The 17377-nt window shown below is 39.8% G+C and overlaps 1 protein-coding gene across 5 annotated transcripts in view; it reads right to left on the reverse strand.

Moving 5' to 3' along the window:
* Positions 1-15578, reverse strand: part of MIDEAS (mitotic deacetylase associated SANT domain protein) — a 53503-nt gene extending 37925 nt beyond the window's left edge. For 3 of the 5 annotated variants that reach the window (XM_071427257.1, XM_071427259.1, XM_071427258.1), the window contains exon 1: positions 15398-15578. The gene's annotated coding sequence lies outside the window, so the exon portion shown is untranslated. Of the gene's footprint in view, positions 1-14987; positions 15374-15397 lie in introns of those variants that run through there. The other 2 variants (XM_071427260.1, XM_071427262.1) reach the window with 1 other exon arrangement.
* Positions 15579-17377: the final 1799 nt, after the last annotated feature.

The following is a 17377-nucleotide window of genomic DNA, read 5'->3' on the forward strand; positions in this document are numbered from 1 at the left end:
ACTTAGTTCCACAAAGACATCATGGCAGTTCAAACTGTTCCAAAAGATATGAACCACCCATCCAACTGAGCCACAGTAATAACTTCTTAGTGTGTCACCCCCCCCTTTTTTTAAAGGTAGATTTTAATAACTGGTAATTTCTTAAATGTATTTTTTTTACTTATACGCTACCTGGTAACAATAAGATAGATTTGGACATATAAAAAGCTGCATCCAATAAAAAGAAGTTGTTTATAATTTTTGTTACAGTCCTTAGCTCCCTTCCTTGAAGAAATATAAGGTTTTCTAAAACATTTTACTTATTTTTCTTGTTAATAAATATGAATTTAATTTTATGCAAAGATATTTGCATGGTAAAGAGGAATTAGCACCTTTTTCTTATATATGGAGAGAATGTTGTGTGCCAGTTTTCTCAGTATCACTGGGAAAACTGCTCATAGTTTCAAATATTGCAAATTGTTTAAAATAATTTGAAAATTTTCATACACTAAGCTTCCTTAGCATTCAGTAGACATTGGATTTAAATTTCAAGTTTTTAAAAGCAGCAGCTGGAAAAACCCCACCTGTCAGTTCCTCAGCTCCCAGTATCATTTCACTAGTTCTCTAGTCAACTTCTAAAATAAGTGTATCTGCAGCTCCAATGTTAAAAAGGGAAATTGCCTTCCACAGTTCCAATTTTATATTTTTTTTATGCTTAAGTAGGTAAAATGACATTTTTGGCAGTCCTTGAAAAAATGGCTTAAAATAAAGACCACAGCAATAAATATACTATGCTTGCCTAGCTGCATCAGTAAAAATTTCCTCAGCTGAGTATCGATATATTTTTTTCCTGTTCCTTGTGGAGAACTAATTCTTCAGCAACAAAATCCAAGTCCTGATGTGTTTCTTGCTAATAATCTGTGTACTTACAACAGTATCTACTACTGAGAGTGACTTGGCTGTTAACTAGCCTAGGAATATTTTCCACTATCATTCCAGGAAGAAATGGAAGATGTATACTTGTAATTGGTTAACACTCTCCTCCCTCTCCCTCCAAGTAAATAGCACACACAGACACACAAAGGGCAAGGAAAACAATTAACCTTCCAACTCCTGAATTTTGGCTTCAATTCCCTCAAGCAGTTTCATGCACAAAATCGACATGTGGAAAGAATAATCCACGGTGACCAACTTTGCTGAGGCTTGTGGAAAACTGGCCTGTGCAGCACAGCAAGCTCCTGCCAGAGATCTGTTGCGGCACAGACCTCAGCAAACGTGCACCACAACAGCAGCACCATGTCCTTCCCAGGCATTCTGGAAAACCTCAGTCTTTAAAAGCAATCCTTGACCACCTCTTCCATCCCACACTAAAGTTTAAGAACCCCTCCCCTTTTTTTTTTCCCCCCAAGAAAAAAATACAGGCATACAATTACAAATGTACGCACTAACTTAAAGTCACATTTTTGTGACTTTATTCTTTAAAGCATGCAACTTCATCACATGGCCCCAGGGCCTCCTCTGGATTACTGGCACCATGTCTGTCAGGAGATGCCATCAATTTATTTTAAGATACACAGGTTGGTGTTTAAATCTACCAATTTGCTTTCAGTTTGGAGCTGCTGTTTTAAAGCAAAATCCCACCAGTAACAACTCCCCTCTTCATTAAATATCTTAAAATTTGAAAATTAAGAAATGGACAGTACTTCATTAAAGTATTTATTAAAGAACTCCCTCATTCATGAATAAAAAAAACAAAAAACAAACCTGGGATGAACTTTTACCAGATCGACTATTTTACAATTTTAATTTTTTCCTGAAGCAGCAACTCTGGTAAGTGCTGTTTGCATATGATTTCAGCTCTGTGCTTTGCTTTATTATTATAAAATATTTTAGGACGTGCATCTGTAATTACTAAATATGTTCCAAATTTGAAATTTGTTTTAGTATCTTATTTTTCTGCATTTTGGAGGTAGCAAAAGGCTGGGTTTCCCCCTGACAGGAGTGCTATGCTCCCCTGCTCTCTCCAAGCATACTGAGTAGCTCAGTTCTGTGTTACCCAGGCCCACTCACACTACTGTAAAAGAACTGCTTTTGCCCGGACACTTCTGCCGGCATCTGGGCACCAATAAATTTGAATGTACATTGCTGTTTTAGCTCCTGGCCAGTGTCTCCCCAGCTCATCTAGTTTTTCCAATTCCCTGAGATGCTCCTCCACTAGGCAGGAGTAGCGTTCTCCAATCACTGCTAGAAGAAACTGGTTTAAGCACAAATTTCCATTTATAGATCACTATTAAAAGGTTTCCTCTCTTGCTCAAGCAAACACTGGGCTCAGTATGATTATAATCCATTTGTGCATATATCTGTTAGAAAAGTTATTTCCTCTTATAGAGGGTTATATTTATTTAGCTGCACCGCTACAGCTGTTCCAAAGCCACTTGGAGTCTAAAAGCATGCTTTTCTGATGTTGCATTTCCCAATGAAATGCCTCAGCTGCTGAGCAAGAGCCCGAGTTGATAGCCTTTAGAAACAGTATCTCTCAAAGGGTCTGTGTCCCCCCGCAGCAGAGCTTTCCGTCCCCGCAAGTCACGAAGCCCAGGGCTGCCTCCCGAGAGGCACCCGGCAGCTGCCCCTGTCCGCCCGTCAGGCCCCGACCTGCGGCTGCCGCCCAGCCCGGCCCCACCTCCACCAAGGGCGGGCCCCAGCGCCAGGCGGGCACTGAACCCCCCTGCACAGGCCGGCCAGGCTGTAGGTGTCGGCAGCACGAGCACCGAAGCACTGCGTCCTGCACAGAAAGGCATTCTGCAATACACTCGTTTCATTTAGGTCGTGAATGAGGACTTTTCTTTTCTTTTTTTTTTTTTTAAATATACAGTCTCTTCTGTTGTTTATATATTTGACATTTCTAGAAGCTATGAATATACACAGCTTCATTTTCAACTTTTGCATTGGAAGGAAAGCCCCAAAATCATTCATTAAATAACTTTATAACAAAGTCACAAATTTATTAAAGTAAGGTGAATAGTAGCACTGATAGAACTGAGGGGGAAAAAAACCCAACTGTTTAAAACTAATGCCCAACACACACTTCAGAAAAAAAACCCCATCAAAAATAAATTAACATTCCTGCCTCAAGGCCAATTTTTCCAGCAATTGTATTTAATAATAGTAAGGGACTGGGCTGTTGCTGAACAGATAAGCTGACATCATTCCAGACACATGAGTTTTCCAGATCTCCCTTTTCATATTTAAAAAAATTAAACAAAACAAACAAACAAAAAAAACCCCAAAACCAACCAACCGACCAAAAAACACCAAACCAAAAAAACCCACTCAAACAAATACAAAAAACTCACCACCACTTCTACCTATTTAAAAAAAAGAGATGATGAAGGAGACACCTTTCAAACAAAATGGTCTCAGTGAGTCCAGTCAGCTTGCCAAGTGTTAACATGTGCTTTATTTTATTTTTCATCCGTTGGGTTTCTTTTAAATTTTGCTTGTGTAACACAGAAAAGTCAAATCAGTGGTTCTTTCCCTTCAAAGCAATTGGTAACTCATCTCTTTCACAATTCAGCATTGGGAAGAAATCTTGCAATGCGGGTGTGAGACTTCAAGTTAATTGTGTGAATGAATAAAGGGATATGGAATAATTAAGACTTACAAACACAACTTTAATTTTTCAGTAATATGACTGCAAGTATCATCAACCAAAATGTTTTGAAGTTACTTATTTCCTGCAACAAAATTGTTTTCAACTAATCTGACAATGCAGTTGAGATTTTCTGATGGTGTCAGAACACTGAATATTGAAAGCCAAAAGAAAACCACCTTCTTCCATGACAAACTCCCTATTTACTCCATGCACCCTTGCACCAGCTCTCCAAATCAGAACCATAAGTAGTAGCTACAAAGAGAACACTACAAGAAAGCCTTCCTGTTTTCATTTTCTTATGCACAGTGGGTAATAGTTTTGTGTAAATCAGTCACAAGCAGAAACCCTATAATAGGAAGGGCAAAGTGTTCACTTTGCAGTTGTTACTGTCAGTTTTTGATTTTGTCTGCTGGTCCTCTCTAGTCACATAGAGCAAAAGTAGTATCAGTTTCACAAAAAATATAGCTGTGTTTTTTAACATAAATACAGCTTCTCTCAACTCCTTACTTCCTTACAATCCAAAACTACCTCTGTGCAAGACTGCCCTGTCCTTCCTACACTTTGGCCTTCTGCATCCACAACCAATCCTGAATCCAACCTATAGCTGGTCCAAGTGAAGGTTTAATATTACAAAGGGTTACAAACAAGCAATCTTATAACTAAATATTTTTCACCCTTCTTCATGCAAGAAAACTTCACACTCTTCAAATCTAGGATGCAAATGTAGGATGCAATAAGCCATTTTGTCTTGACAGACTAGTAGATTTTCATTAATATATATCAACAATATGCAAAAATGTTCAGAGGGGAAAGCAAAGGGTTAAAACCTCCATGATAGTTGCTGCAAAGAAATATTAGTAAGTAACTTGACAAAATATTCACAAAGTCTCTTACATTCAAAGTCATTATGCTTTTCCCCTCCAGACAGGGTCAGGATGTCCTGCCAATTCATGAGCTCCCAAAAATAAACCAGTTGAGTAACTAAAGATGTCAATAGATTTTCACATTGCCCCCACACATCCAAACGATATCGCTTCGATGGTTACTTGTAAACAGCCAGGCATCCTACACTTAACCTAGAGCACTTTCCCAAGCAAATTCTGTCACTTAGAGTTACTCTGTTAGAGCTGTCACTGAACAAAGAATATTTTTCCACCTCCAAACTGTATTCTTATAAAACAAGTCACTCAGAAAGAACTGTCTTTTTAAAATGCTTTATAGCACGTAGGAAAATTGAGTAGTTCTATTCATCTTCACAATAAAAAAAAAACCCACAACAGAGCACCTGAGAGATGTAAAAAATGTCCTGAACCCATGCTTCAAGGGAGAATGTTGATCCACCACTTTCTTTTCTTCCATCTTTGACCTTTTCAGTGACACTACCAAAGTTACCCAACTGAGAAACAGAAAAGTATGAAACAGCTCCGCATAAGAGGCAGACTGAAATCACCTAAGTGCTCAGAACCAGGGAGATAATAACTTTGTTCACTGACATGATTGAAAGCCAAGTAAGTAACCTGGCTAGAGAAACTACTCAATCTGCTCCACACAGAAATTGAAGCACTCATTTCCACGCACGCATTTCTAGAGTGCAATCCAGAAGACTCCATTCCACATCTTCGATTTCCAGAACAAACATGACAGGATTCAGCAGAGAACTATAATTCAGACTTTTAATCACAATGTCCAGGAAAAAGCCAGTCAAGAAGGCTCACAGCAGATGCATATAGGCAATAATGTATCTGCAATTCGATGAAAAATTGCTATTTCACCCAAGGCTTAAGTGCCTCTATCTGCTGGAGGCAAACAGAGGGTGCCAAAAACCATTTCTGAACAGCGATGTCACCTGCTTCTCAAGGAGGTGTGAGAGGGTCTGGCCTCCTCTACAAAGGCTGCTGACAAAACATTCACCCGGCCATAGAGATGCAAATTCACACTCACATACCACACCTTCCCCTATCAGGAGGGCCCATCAATCAACTCCTCTGTGTGGGGCAGAATCTCCATTTCTACTCACGTTATGCCACTGAAGTGTTAGGTGAGAGTATGGTTTCGTAGCCTCTCGGTTGAAGACGATTACCTCACCTTTAAACGAGATGATAACGTGGCACAAACGATGTAAAGTACTTGTAAGCTGAGAGCTTGCAAGAAAGGGAGCAGACTGGAAACATTTTGTTGTTTTATGTCCCGTGGCACCAGAAAACAAATGCTTCCTGAATTGCATTTTGTTGTCTACTCTTTCAGGTCTGCCTGCCTCTAGTCCTCCTTATCCTATAGCTAACAGCTTGTAGATGCAAGTGAAGACTCGTGTATTAGATACAGGAAACTCCACAACTGGAAAACCTAATGCTCTTCCGCATGAGGGCAAAGAGCATGACTTGTTCTAAGCTCAGGGCACCTGTTCCTTATTGCTGCCCATTTTAGCTTCCATATAAGCAGCTTGTTGATTCTAAGTATGAATAAAAGACTAAATTAAATCATAAATCATCATTTCCCTTTAAGGGTGGGACACCACTGAAAAAACAATAAAATCACTTCAGGCTACTAAAACAGATTAAGAACAAGATTTTACTTCAGATTTTAAAAGGCAATGCAAAGCCATTGCCTTCTTGGGAAGACTATGGATGTGACTTCTCAAATATTTTAACCCAATTAATATGTTAGAAAGCTCCCCTAGCTTCAATTTCCAGGCTATGTTCCTGAAGCAGATCTCTGTAAGAACTGCTTGTACAGACCCTATCACAGCATTCCAATTTCCACTGGCAAATGAGATCCTCAAATTTACTTTTGACAAAAAGGACCCCTATAGATTGCTTAGCTTTCCAAACGTCTAGGTGTATCCTGCGCCTTTGTAAACCAAACTAAAGTGGTACAAACCCTCAGTAAAACCATATTGCCTCAGAAAACGAAAGTAGAACTTTCTATGCAGCCTGAGATCAGGTGCAGTCTTTTTTATTAATGCTCATGATGTGAAGATGTCCTGGTTCCAGCCAGCAGAGGGTTATTTTTTGTAGCAGACATGAGGGGCACATCTAGGTCATGAAGGTTACTCTACCCCATCTCATGTCATTGCTGAGATGGAGGAAAGGGACATTCTTCTAGGGAAAAGGGTGATTGCTCAAATTGTAGATTTCCTTGAGGTGAGGAAATGTGGCAGAGCCATCAGCTATTTTATTGCTGCTACTGCTCCTTTTCTTATCTCACTGCTGTTTCCAGTAAACTGTTCTTAGCTCAACCCATGATCTTTGCCTTTTATGCCTCCAATTCTCCTCTTCAGGCCATCAAAGTGGGAGAGGAGGAGAAAAGACAGAGAACCAATGTGTGGTTTGGAGAGTGGAGGCACTAGACTGGGGAGTACCATTCCTAAACCTTGACAGAAGAGCAGAAGAAAAACATCTTATACAGGTTTGAATTATACTCAAAATCCCTCTTCAGCAGACCTCAAACTCAAGAGAATATAGGAAACTGGATTTTATTTTTGGTTCATAAGAAATCATCTTTCTGTATTTGACACCAAAGGGTTGCTGCAAACATTAGTGCCATCTCTGCTTTTCAGCTGAGTAACATGTGAACCACTGAGTTTTCTTGTTTGCTTTTGTCACATGGTCCTTGGAGTGTGCTATTATGGTACCATACAGGCTCAAGTAAGCATTTACAATTTGAGATCAAAATTCAAAATGTAGTTTAAATACCAGTATCTCTCTGAAGGAATCATTAAGCATTTCTAAACCTAAATATCTTTCTATATTGGCACTTTTTTATTTTGTGTGAGCAGAAGAATGTTGGTTTGTGGGTTGTCTTTTAAAAACAAGGTGTTTTTCTCTTTCATCTAAATGTCATTCTTCCACAAATATCAACAGGAAATTTATGGTACTATAACAATAGAATATTGCTGATCAGGATTGGAACAGACTATTGATTTATCACCACTGGGGAAAAAGAAACACTTCTGTTAAGAAAAAAGTAAAAGCCTTTTCAACATCACTTTAGTCAGCACAGAAGCAGCAGCATCTTGCCAACATGGATGTTTTAACATCAACTTCAAGTATCAAATACACTGTCCCTTTAACTAAATATCCATGTATATGTGGTCAAGCAATTGCTGGTGTTGACAAGTATTTGGGCCACTGCCCTTGCTCTCATACTTGCCTAATGATACCTCTGACAGAGGTGCCTAGCAAAGAAATCCATAAAGTGGCTAAAAAGCAGCAGTGCAATCTGGAGGACAATGAAGGGTCTCCAGCCTTGCTCTGTCGACTCTGTGTTAGAAATGCATTTGCTTTATGACCAGTCCACCCCAGCTTCATCTGTCTCCTGTGCTTAAGAATTCAGCAAATACATGTTTATGTCACTCTCAGACAAACAAACAAAGACCTGCATCATGGCATATATGTGAGCACAGGCAGGCTAGTTCATTTTAAAATGCCATGAGAGATTCCCTGAATAAGGAAACTGAATTTTCCAGTGTAAAATTTTTATCAGTAGTCATTACTATTATTATTAAAAAGCTCTTCCAGTTGCAGAAAAAAATTTTACAAATCAAGGCTTCAAATCTGCATTTCTTTTGCTAACAAAGCTCTCTGCATTTTAATTTCCTCTCTAAAGGTAAGGTAACCAGGTTTATTTATATTGCAAAATTTAAAAAAGCCCAGATAGCTTTGTTCATCTTTTAATAGAAAAATATCATCATTAACATCAATAAAGCTTCTTGCAGGGTAGCCCCTTATTCACTGTTAACAAGTGCAAACCCCAAGTATAGTATCAGCTGTATCACACTTCTCAGATTTTTAATTCCTCAGTTATTTAAATGTTTATTCTTTACATCTCAAATTCAAAATTAAAATACATTGTTTATAAGGAGCCTCACATTCTTTTTGTATCTTCTTAGGTACTAAAAGGTCTTTTTATCACAGATCAGATTTTTCTAAAGAAACATTTACAGTACATTTTCTGCAGAAAGAAAGCAGCAATAGCAGTATAAGTCATCTAGTACCACACCTGAAATATTTCATTTTTGCCAAAGAAAAAGGACTAAACCGAGGAGTCCCATACTTCAACAGGAAAGCAATTCCCATACTTCAAAGGGAAAGAAATGTCTTAAATATCCTTTTGACTCTTAAATATATTTAGAAAATCATGATAATGAAAGACCAATGCTGAAATTAAATCAGAAAAAAGTGAGTCTGATAATCAAACACAACATTTTGCACAATTGTTTATTTACAATCTTAACGTGCAAGATTGTAAATCTACTCTTTACGTGCAAAGGCTTTCTAGTTATTCAAGAAGGGCAGCTTAAGACCCTAATAACCAGAACGCCTAAGGGTACAGTAATGCTTCACTAGTATGACAAAAGTCTAGCTTTTGTTTTTAATATATTCCTTTTCTTCTGCAGCGGCATCTCAACATCCCTTAAAACATGTTAATTTAAACAAATATTGTTTGGAAAGTCCACATTATTTACTTATATATACTTATATTTTATAAAGATTTGAAAATACAATAGCTTTCCACAAAAAAATACAAATAAAATCTGTTTTATTAATTAAATATTATGGATACTATATCTGTCCCCAGTATATAGCGTGTCTCATGCAGATAACATCTAGAGTTTATCACAAAAGATTCAAAGAGAATAATTCAACTCAGAATTTTCAAAGTCATGAAATCAAACTAAATCATAGGGGCAGTCAGATTTCCCTGCCAGTTTCACATATGTGAGTATCTGGGATCCTAAGCTGTCATCATTGAAATCTCCTAAAGCAGTCTTACAACTGTGGCTCTCTCTCCTACCACCAGGAATTTGGCAATGCTGGGATTTTGTTCTCAAATGGTACAAAATGAAATTTAAATAGGAAAATACTTTGCTAAATTCTTCTCCACCCAAGTGCAGAAATTTCCCACAAACACAGCAAACTCTCCTTTCAGGAAGTGCATGAAAGAATCCATTATGCAGGGAGAAATAAACGCCTGAAATCAAAACAATTTAAACTCCCAAAAGTATTGTTAAGGATATTATAAAACTGTAAACAAGAATCCAATTCTTGACAAATAACCAGGTGACATATGCAGGAGTTGAAAAGGAAATGCTCAAGGAATCCCAGCTGTACACTGGCATAGCAGGTAAGGCCGCACCTAAACATATGTGATTAAGTCAAGTTTGAAATCTTGCAACATCCTCATAAAACTTGGGATCCAAACAAAAATGCACTTTTACCAATGAACTATGCCATAACAAGGCTACTTGGAGATTATTCAGACTTCTGGGACTATTTCAACTTTGGACCTCATTACGATGCACAGCGCAGACAAGGTGGCAAGCATTTCAGCAGGCTGACTGCCCCACAGCATGCAGCTCCAGAGAACAACAGGCTCTGGTTTGTCCATGCTGAAGGGAAGCAGCCACTCTGATAGCTGGAAATCCACCACAGAACTCCGTACCACAAACGGGCTGCAAAACCAAACCAGTATTTCAAAAAGTCCTATTAGTTACAAGCCCTCAAAAAAGAAAATAAAGAAATAGCCAAGAACAAAACTTGCAGTTACAATTCATGCATATTTTGATCACCATTACTCTAGAAATAACAAAAACAACATTATCAAAGACAAGAAATTAAGATAAACTCCAAAATACAGCATTATATTCAAGGTTAAAATAATAGTACAAACAGTCAAACGAAGAACTTCAGCATGGTTTAAAAAAAAACCAAACCAAACCAAACTTCTGAAACTACTCTAGCATCACAAAGAAAAGAAACTTTTGTTCTCAGGGGAATTGAGTTATAAAATGAGATAGGTGCGTGTATATAACAAATAGTGTGTGTACATATAAATATGCACAAACATTTAATTTGTCTTCCTGAAATAAAGGACAGGAGGATGTACCAATATATATCATTGTACTGTACTCTCTGCTAGGATGGGGAAAGCCAAGCAACTGAGAACCAATGTGAGAAGATAACAGGCAGCAAAGAAAAAACAAAACATGAACACTGACTTGATTCTTCTTTGTGTCTCTTTACATCCCAGCTCTGAACATGTTATGTATCAGTAACATATTTAGTAAAAAAGATATCATAACTGTTTCTCGTTTTACTACTTCAGGTACTAATAGCACTTAACTTATTTTAATTCTTACCAATGCTAAAGTCAAACTGTACCCTTAATTTTCACTAATTAAGGGTAAAAAGGAAAACATTATTCTATGCTTTGCTGTAAGTCTTTCAAAATGTCTTTAAGAACAAAGAAAAATTTAACTCACACTGGCCACACCCTCCCAGTATAGCTTTCCCAGTTCTCAACTTCTTGATTAACACCAGCCATCAATTCAACAAGGGGCAATCAAGTAGTTTACTTGTACATAAAAAGAACATTAATTTTGGGGTATGTACATTTCAAAGAATATCTGTACATCATATTATATACTGATTAATGAATTATATTAACTTAAGCATTGTTATTTGGTGCTGTCACTTGCACAAAATACAATAAAAAGCATCAAGAGAGCCTGAAAAGCAAAGAATTAATTACCAAGATTATCTCTGCATCCACATTCGAATGGTTGCTCCTAAATACCCGGACTGCATTCAAAATCCATGTATTTAGACTTTTTCCCGGTGTGCAGAGTCGAGCTTTCCCTCATAACTTTTTCAGTCACTGGAGTCGACCAGCAGAGCACCAAGGGCTACAGCTGGAGACCGCTCAGAAAGAGAAGCTGTGGAAAGCATTGTGAAGTGCTCCTTGAGCAGCCTCCTGCTGCACACACATGCCTGTTGTGCACTGCGAGCTGCTGGAGCTTCCACACCGAATGCAAGGGGCTGCTATGCAGCTAGAAAAACTCAAATTACTACTGACCGACCAGCCACCTCTTTCAGGGACGTCTGTAATGCATAACGAGGATTTCTTAGTTTGAAGGCTCAAATCACACCGGGGAACGTGTGATTCAAAGTACAAGCAACTCCCATCTGACATAAAGCTCTCTGCCACACTTGCAATTATTAGGGAAGGTCCTGAGGATATTTCCTTGAACTAGCAGTTCATCCCTCCTATTTACAAATTGCTCAGTGACAACTCTTCCCTTTGGATGTGACTCATAAGCCTTGGTTTGCTTGTGCCAGAACCTGCAGCTTTTTGGGCATGTATTGCAAAACCTCACCACCAGAGCCCCTGCCTCCCTCACCTCCCCATTTCACGCTATGAATACTCAAAGTGGTTTACTTCTCACTTCATGTCTCTTAAAATGTAACTAATTGCACTGGAGACAACATTCATATTTACTACATTTAATTTTAGCATAAACTGTAATTTACTGCAACCAGTACTAAGATTTTCTGCAAAGCTCCAGACAAAAAAAAAAAAACAAAAAACAAACAAACCCAACAAAAAAAAAACCAAAAAAAAATCAACAAAAACCAAAAAAACCAAAAAAAACCCAAACCAAACAAAAACAAACAAACAAACAAAACCCACAAAAACCACAAAAAAACCTAAACCAAAACAAAAAACCTAAAAATCCCCCCCAAAAACAGGGTACAAAAAAACCCCCCAGCTCTTACCAACATTCTTATTCCACAATTTGATCAGTAGGTTAAAAAAAAGTGTTTGTTAAATGTTTACCTAAACTCAACAGAAAACTGTAAGTTTCTTGAGTAGAAATCCTTCAAGAACTAAGCATATAGAAAATATATACAGTTTTGCAAACAGGGCCACAGGCTAGCAGATTTCCACTCTGATTCATGGCAGTCCCTCTTGTCTCCTTACGTGCCTGGGCACACCTCCACACATGCACCGCCAAGGTGGCCATTTCCAAAAAGAGGCTGCAGGTCCTCAAGTCAGGGGCAACTTAATGGCTTCATCAGCAGCTTGATAGAAGAGTATCATGAAAGGGATGACAGGTTTGAAAATATCTCCTGTGGCTCCGCAGCCACTACTGACAGGTGACCATAAGAGTGAAAATGCAAAAATGTAAACTAACATTTGGGGCATTTATGCAGGCTTTTGAAAAGCTTGCATTGTGCTACAGCCCTCATGGCTTCATATCACCACTACTCGCATACACCTGGACGGGTTAAAGGCTAGCACAGCTACACCTTTGTTTTGCTAGCATGCACACAAATGTATATATATCTATGACTAATTCCACTGAGAACCACAGGACAACTCAAGGACGTGCAAGTTACCTACTCCTTTGTATACATGCCCAAAGAATCCTAGCCAAAAACTCTCTCCCACCACATAGGTTGTGAAAACCAAAAGACTTAGCATAAGGAATGACTATTTGTATCACTACCATAAATGATTCAAATCAAATCTTTAAGAACTACTCCAGAGGTAATTTTGATGTTAAAACACGCAGATTGTCAAGTTAGTCAAGACATGATGTACAATTTCAAGAAAAATCTACAAGTTGAACATCACAGTAATGAATGCATTACCATATTTGTTTCATGTTTTATTAAAACAAAATGCTCCAATAAACGTACAGAAGGATCACTAGGATAGTTTGTCAAATGACAAAAAAAACCCAAAAACAACAAACCAACAAACAAAACACAAAAAACACTGTCAGAAGATCCCTTCATTCTTCATTAACAAAGCCACATATATTTTACCTTAACCGCTTTCTTAACAACCTGAGGAAACTAGGAAATATGTGTGTCTTCAGCTACAATATGTTTTAGTTGAACACCAAGAAATTTTAAACCAACTTTCCATTTTTATAGTAATTTTCATTGCAGTGCTCAAAATACTTTACAAGCCTTTGTGGCTTTTATAAGACATCAGCTATAATAGCTGAAGATAACACTTCCAGAAAATTGTTTGTAATGTTAGAAAGGCCACTCTCTGAGCACCAGATCTGAAATCTTTCAGATCTGTCATGAATTCCAAGTACTCTCAAAACTAAGCTGATAAAAATAACACGTGACCAGCATTTCTGAAAAACAAATCTTAGGAAACTTAAGTTGCACCCACAATAACTTTGGCATTATTATGATGTTCTTTAAAGTCTTAGTTAAAAGCCTTGCTAATACAGTGTCAGTGGCACATTTTCTCAGTGCCTCATACTATCCCTCAGCCAACACTGCCTCCAAGATCACTGAACCAGATGCAACTTTTAAGATAGAGTTGAAAAAGCATGCTCTGAGCCAATCTCTGGTCTGTAGTTCGTTCAAGCTCTAAGTTTTTGTGGCCCGACACAGAAACTCTCCCCGATACTCTTCTCTCCGTTTCCAAGCCAGCTAGGTAAACTGCAATTGCTTATTTTAACATAGATCTTTTTCCCACACAAGCACACAAAAAAATAGACCAGAGCAAGAATTATGCTAAATGTGCAGGACTGTAGCAAACCTGAGTAGATTTCACCTGTATATAATCACTTTAGAAACATGAACCCGCAGATTCAATGAGCTTTTAATTTCTGTCTGCTGTGATTTCAGAAACTACTAGTGGCGTTACTGCTGAGTATTTCAGATCTGTGATTTCTACGATCAGCCTCACTCCACTTCTCCTACCTTCCTCTTCTAATTCTATGAAGTCAGTCTAAGAGGAACGTGGCAGTTCAGTGCAGAACACATTCTCTTTTTAGCATTTGCAATGCAAAACTAGGTTTTGTTCGGTACAGAAATCTTGCACAATAGCCTGTGTATACGTATTCGTTCCAACAATGCTGTCCTATGCAATCACTCTGTAATTACACACAGTCATAAAGCTGCTGCTGTTGCTGCCTGGAACTGCAGTCTCGCCCTCTAAACAACCTAATAGTCTCTGCATTAGGACATTTCTTTTTCTCTCTTCCCCTCCCTTAACTGCTTGCTCCAGTACAGATGGCCTTTACACTAAGCTCAAAGCACGTAGCCGGAATGAAATCAAGTAATTATTAAAAAATTGGATGTTTGAAAAGAATGTAAAATAAATATCTGATGGGCAAATAGAATATTTTACTAATTCTGCAAGCTGCAACCACACAAGACTTTACAAACCAAAAATAAATCCTGCTTACGCCTGTTTAAAAAAAACCCCGTAAGTATTATATAAGACTCTCACATACGCGCGTAGGTGTATTGTCAGCTTTTACTGCTAAACTGCAACGAATCGGTCTTTTGCAGTTGCTGCCAGAAAAGAGCTGTACACTTGGGAGCACGGGATTTTTCAAAAATTATCTAACAAATTCTTCCCCACCCCCTTCCACTGCGTAAAGCCCAGCAGAGCGATCCGATCCTCGCCACGATGCGCGCTCGGCGGCGGCCGGGACCCGGCGGCTCCCGCGCAGCACCCGGGGCCCCGCACACGCCACGAGCAAAGAGAACCTCCCCGCGCCCCAAACCAACCCCCCAAAATCCATCCGCAGGCAGCTCACCCGGACACAGACACATCCTGAAAGCGGTGCTGCAGCCAGGCAGCCGCGAAGAAACCCCTTCGGAGCGCTCGTAACAACTCAGGGTACGGCAGGAGGCGACGGCTCAGCAGCCGAGCCTGGTCCCCCGCAGCAGGCGGGCCGGGAGTGCCGCTGCCCCGGCCCCGTGGGGCTGCGCGGCCCGGGCGCGGAGCCAGCCGCCCTCGTCACCTCCACAGGTACTTCTGCTCCTCATCCTGCACCCAGCACCCACAAACAAAGCACGCATCACGACCCCCAGAAGAAATGCCCCAGGAAAGACACCCCCTCTCCAAAATGGCAGGAAAACGGAAGCAAATTGTGCAAGTTTAAAAAAAAAAAAAAACAAACGCGTGGAAAACAGGAGAAGGAAAAAAGAGAACGTGCTGGCTCACCTGCGCAGCCAGGCACGGCGGGCGCCGCGGGGGAACGTGGAGCGGCTGTTTGCAGAGGGGGGCGGGAGCGAAGAAGGAGGGGGGGAAAAAAAAAACAAACTTTGTTTCTTTCTCTCCGGGACTCAGCGAAAGCGTCACTTCCTAGTGCAGTAAGCGGGGAGGCTCCCGAGCCCGGGCTCCTCAACTCCTCCTCCTCCCGCCTTCCTCCTCCTCCTCCCTCCTCGGCGCAGCTCCCCGCCGGCCCTGAGCGCCTCGTCCCGCCACGGGCCTGGGCCCCCTGCCCTTGTCCACAGATCGCGGCTTGACCTTCTGCGCTTGGCTGTCGCTGCTGTTGGCAACGAAGGAGAGGAAATCCCCAGCGAGTGAGGGGCGGGCAGAGAGTTTGCAGCATTGATTTGAAAGCCAAGCCCTGCAAAATACTGCCATGTCCAATACCCGGCGGAAAGCGCCGCTTTGATGTCCCGAGTTCAGAGCCAGCCTCTTCAGCGAGATGAGGCTTCGTGTCCTTTCTCTCTAAAGAAAAGCAAACAAAGAGCTTTTGGTTTTTAAGGAAACCCTTGTACCAAAGGAAAACATGCTTTTCCATTTCCCCCTTTCGGTCCCTTTTCTCACTTTTTCAGAAGAAAAAGTGGGGGAAAAAAAAGAAGGGAGAAAGGATGTGAGTCCAATGCAAATCCTTAGGTCATGTCTATATTGTTGGCTATTTTACCAACACCTGAAATTTGCTTTCACAATAACTCATACTTCTGAGGTTTCTAAAAAGGTCCAGCTCCTCTTCTGGAATATGGCTTCCTTTGCTGCCTTGGTCCCAGAATAAAAAATACAGTGTGCTGACAAATGCAGGCACGCCACTCTACCCTACTAAGGCAGGAAATAAAGAAGCTGCTTTGTCATTGCTCCCTCTGTAGACTGCTCTGCTACTTGAGTTTGTTAACAATCAATGAAATGTCTAGATTATAAAATAACCTTTAGACAGCACTCACAGATTAGACTCACATTCAGTGAAACGTCGAGCAACATGAAGATACCAAACATTTTTCTTCAATGTCTACATTGCCACATGTTTACCTTCATCCAGGCTCAGATCATTCAGTGCACAAAGCAGCATTGCTGGATTTTGGGTTTGTTGGTTTTTTTTTCAGACCAGCAGGGCAGTTTCCCTTCCAGCATGCATTGCCCTATAGACTGAAATATAGAAGTAATTTTTGCACTGCTCACTGTAGTTCATGTTTCTTTCACAATAGCTCCTTGCAGAACTTTTTACCAGGGAAGATCAAGATGTGTAGGACCCCAGAGAAGTGACTTGCCTATGACTACAGATGCATAACCAGGTTACTCTGATGAGTCCCAGGTCAGCAGTCTAATTACCACACCCAATCTTTTCCTGTCATGGTGCAGAGGATAACAGTGAGACACATGGTGGTGAAGAGCAAAATAGTAGCCACAGGTACTACTGGTAAAGGTTTTTTTTTTTCTTTCACAACCAGAGGTATCATTTGATGCAACACCGTCTCAACAGGACCTTCAAGGAAAACTCTGCTATAGCACCATTAATATGTTTGCTCTTCCAAATTCATGATAGACAGGAATAATAGGTCAATAACTATTTAAATCAATACAGAAAGAATATTCACAGGTGTTCACAAATTACCTAACATGTAAAGCAAACATAAATTATTGAACATACAATAACTAGCTGTAGTCAAAGGCATACAACTCATTAGTTTCATTTGCCCTAATAAAGATTGAAATGAGAGATTCAATAAACTGGAGTTATTTCCTCTCTGTTATGTTAGGCAATCGGGGCCTCCCATGAAGCACATCAGATATTGATGAGATTGAAATTACTTCTTTCAGCTTTCACTGGGGCCAGAACAAACCCAACCAAAAATAAACCAATCTCCTATGATTTTAAATCATGTTCTAACAGCAAAGCGTATCTTTTTGTTGCAGACAGAACAAATGCATGTTGTACTTCAC

Source organism: Agelaius tricolor, unplaced genomic scaffold (genome assembly GCF_023055355.1).
Source record: "Agelaius tricolor isolate 1412-34295 unplaced genomic scaffold, bAgeTri1.0.p SCAF_5, whole genome shotgun sequence".
NCBI classification, from domain to species: Eukaryota; Metazoa; Chordata; class Aves; order Passeriformes; family Icteridae; genus Agelaius; species Agelaius tricolor.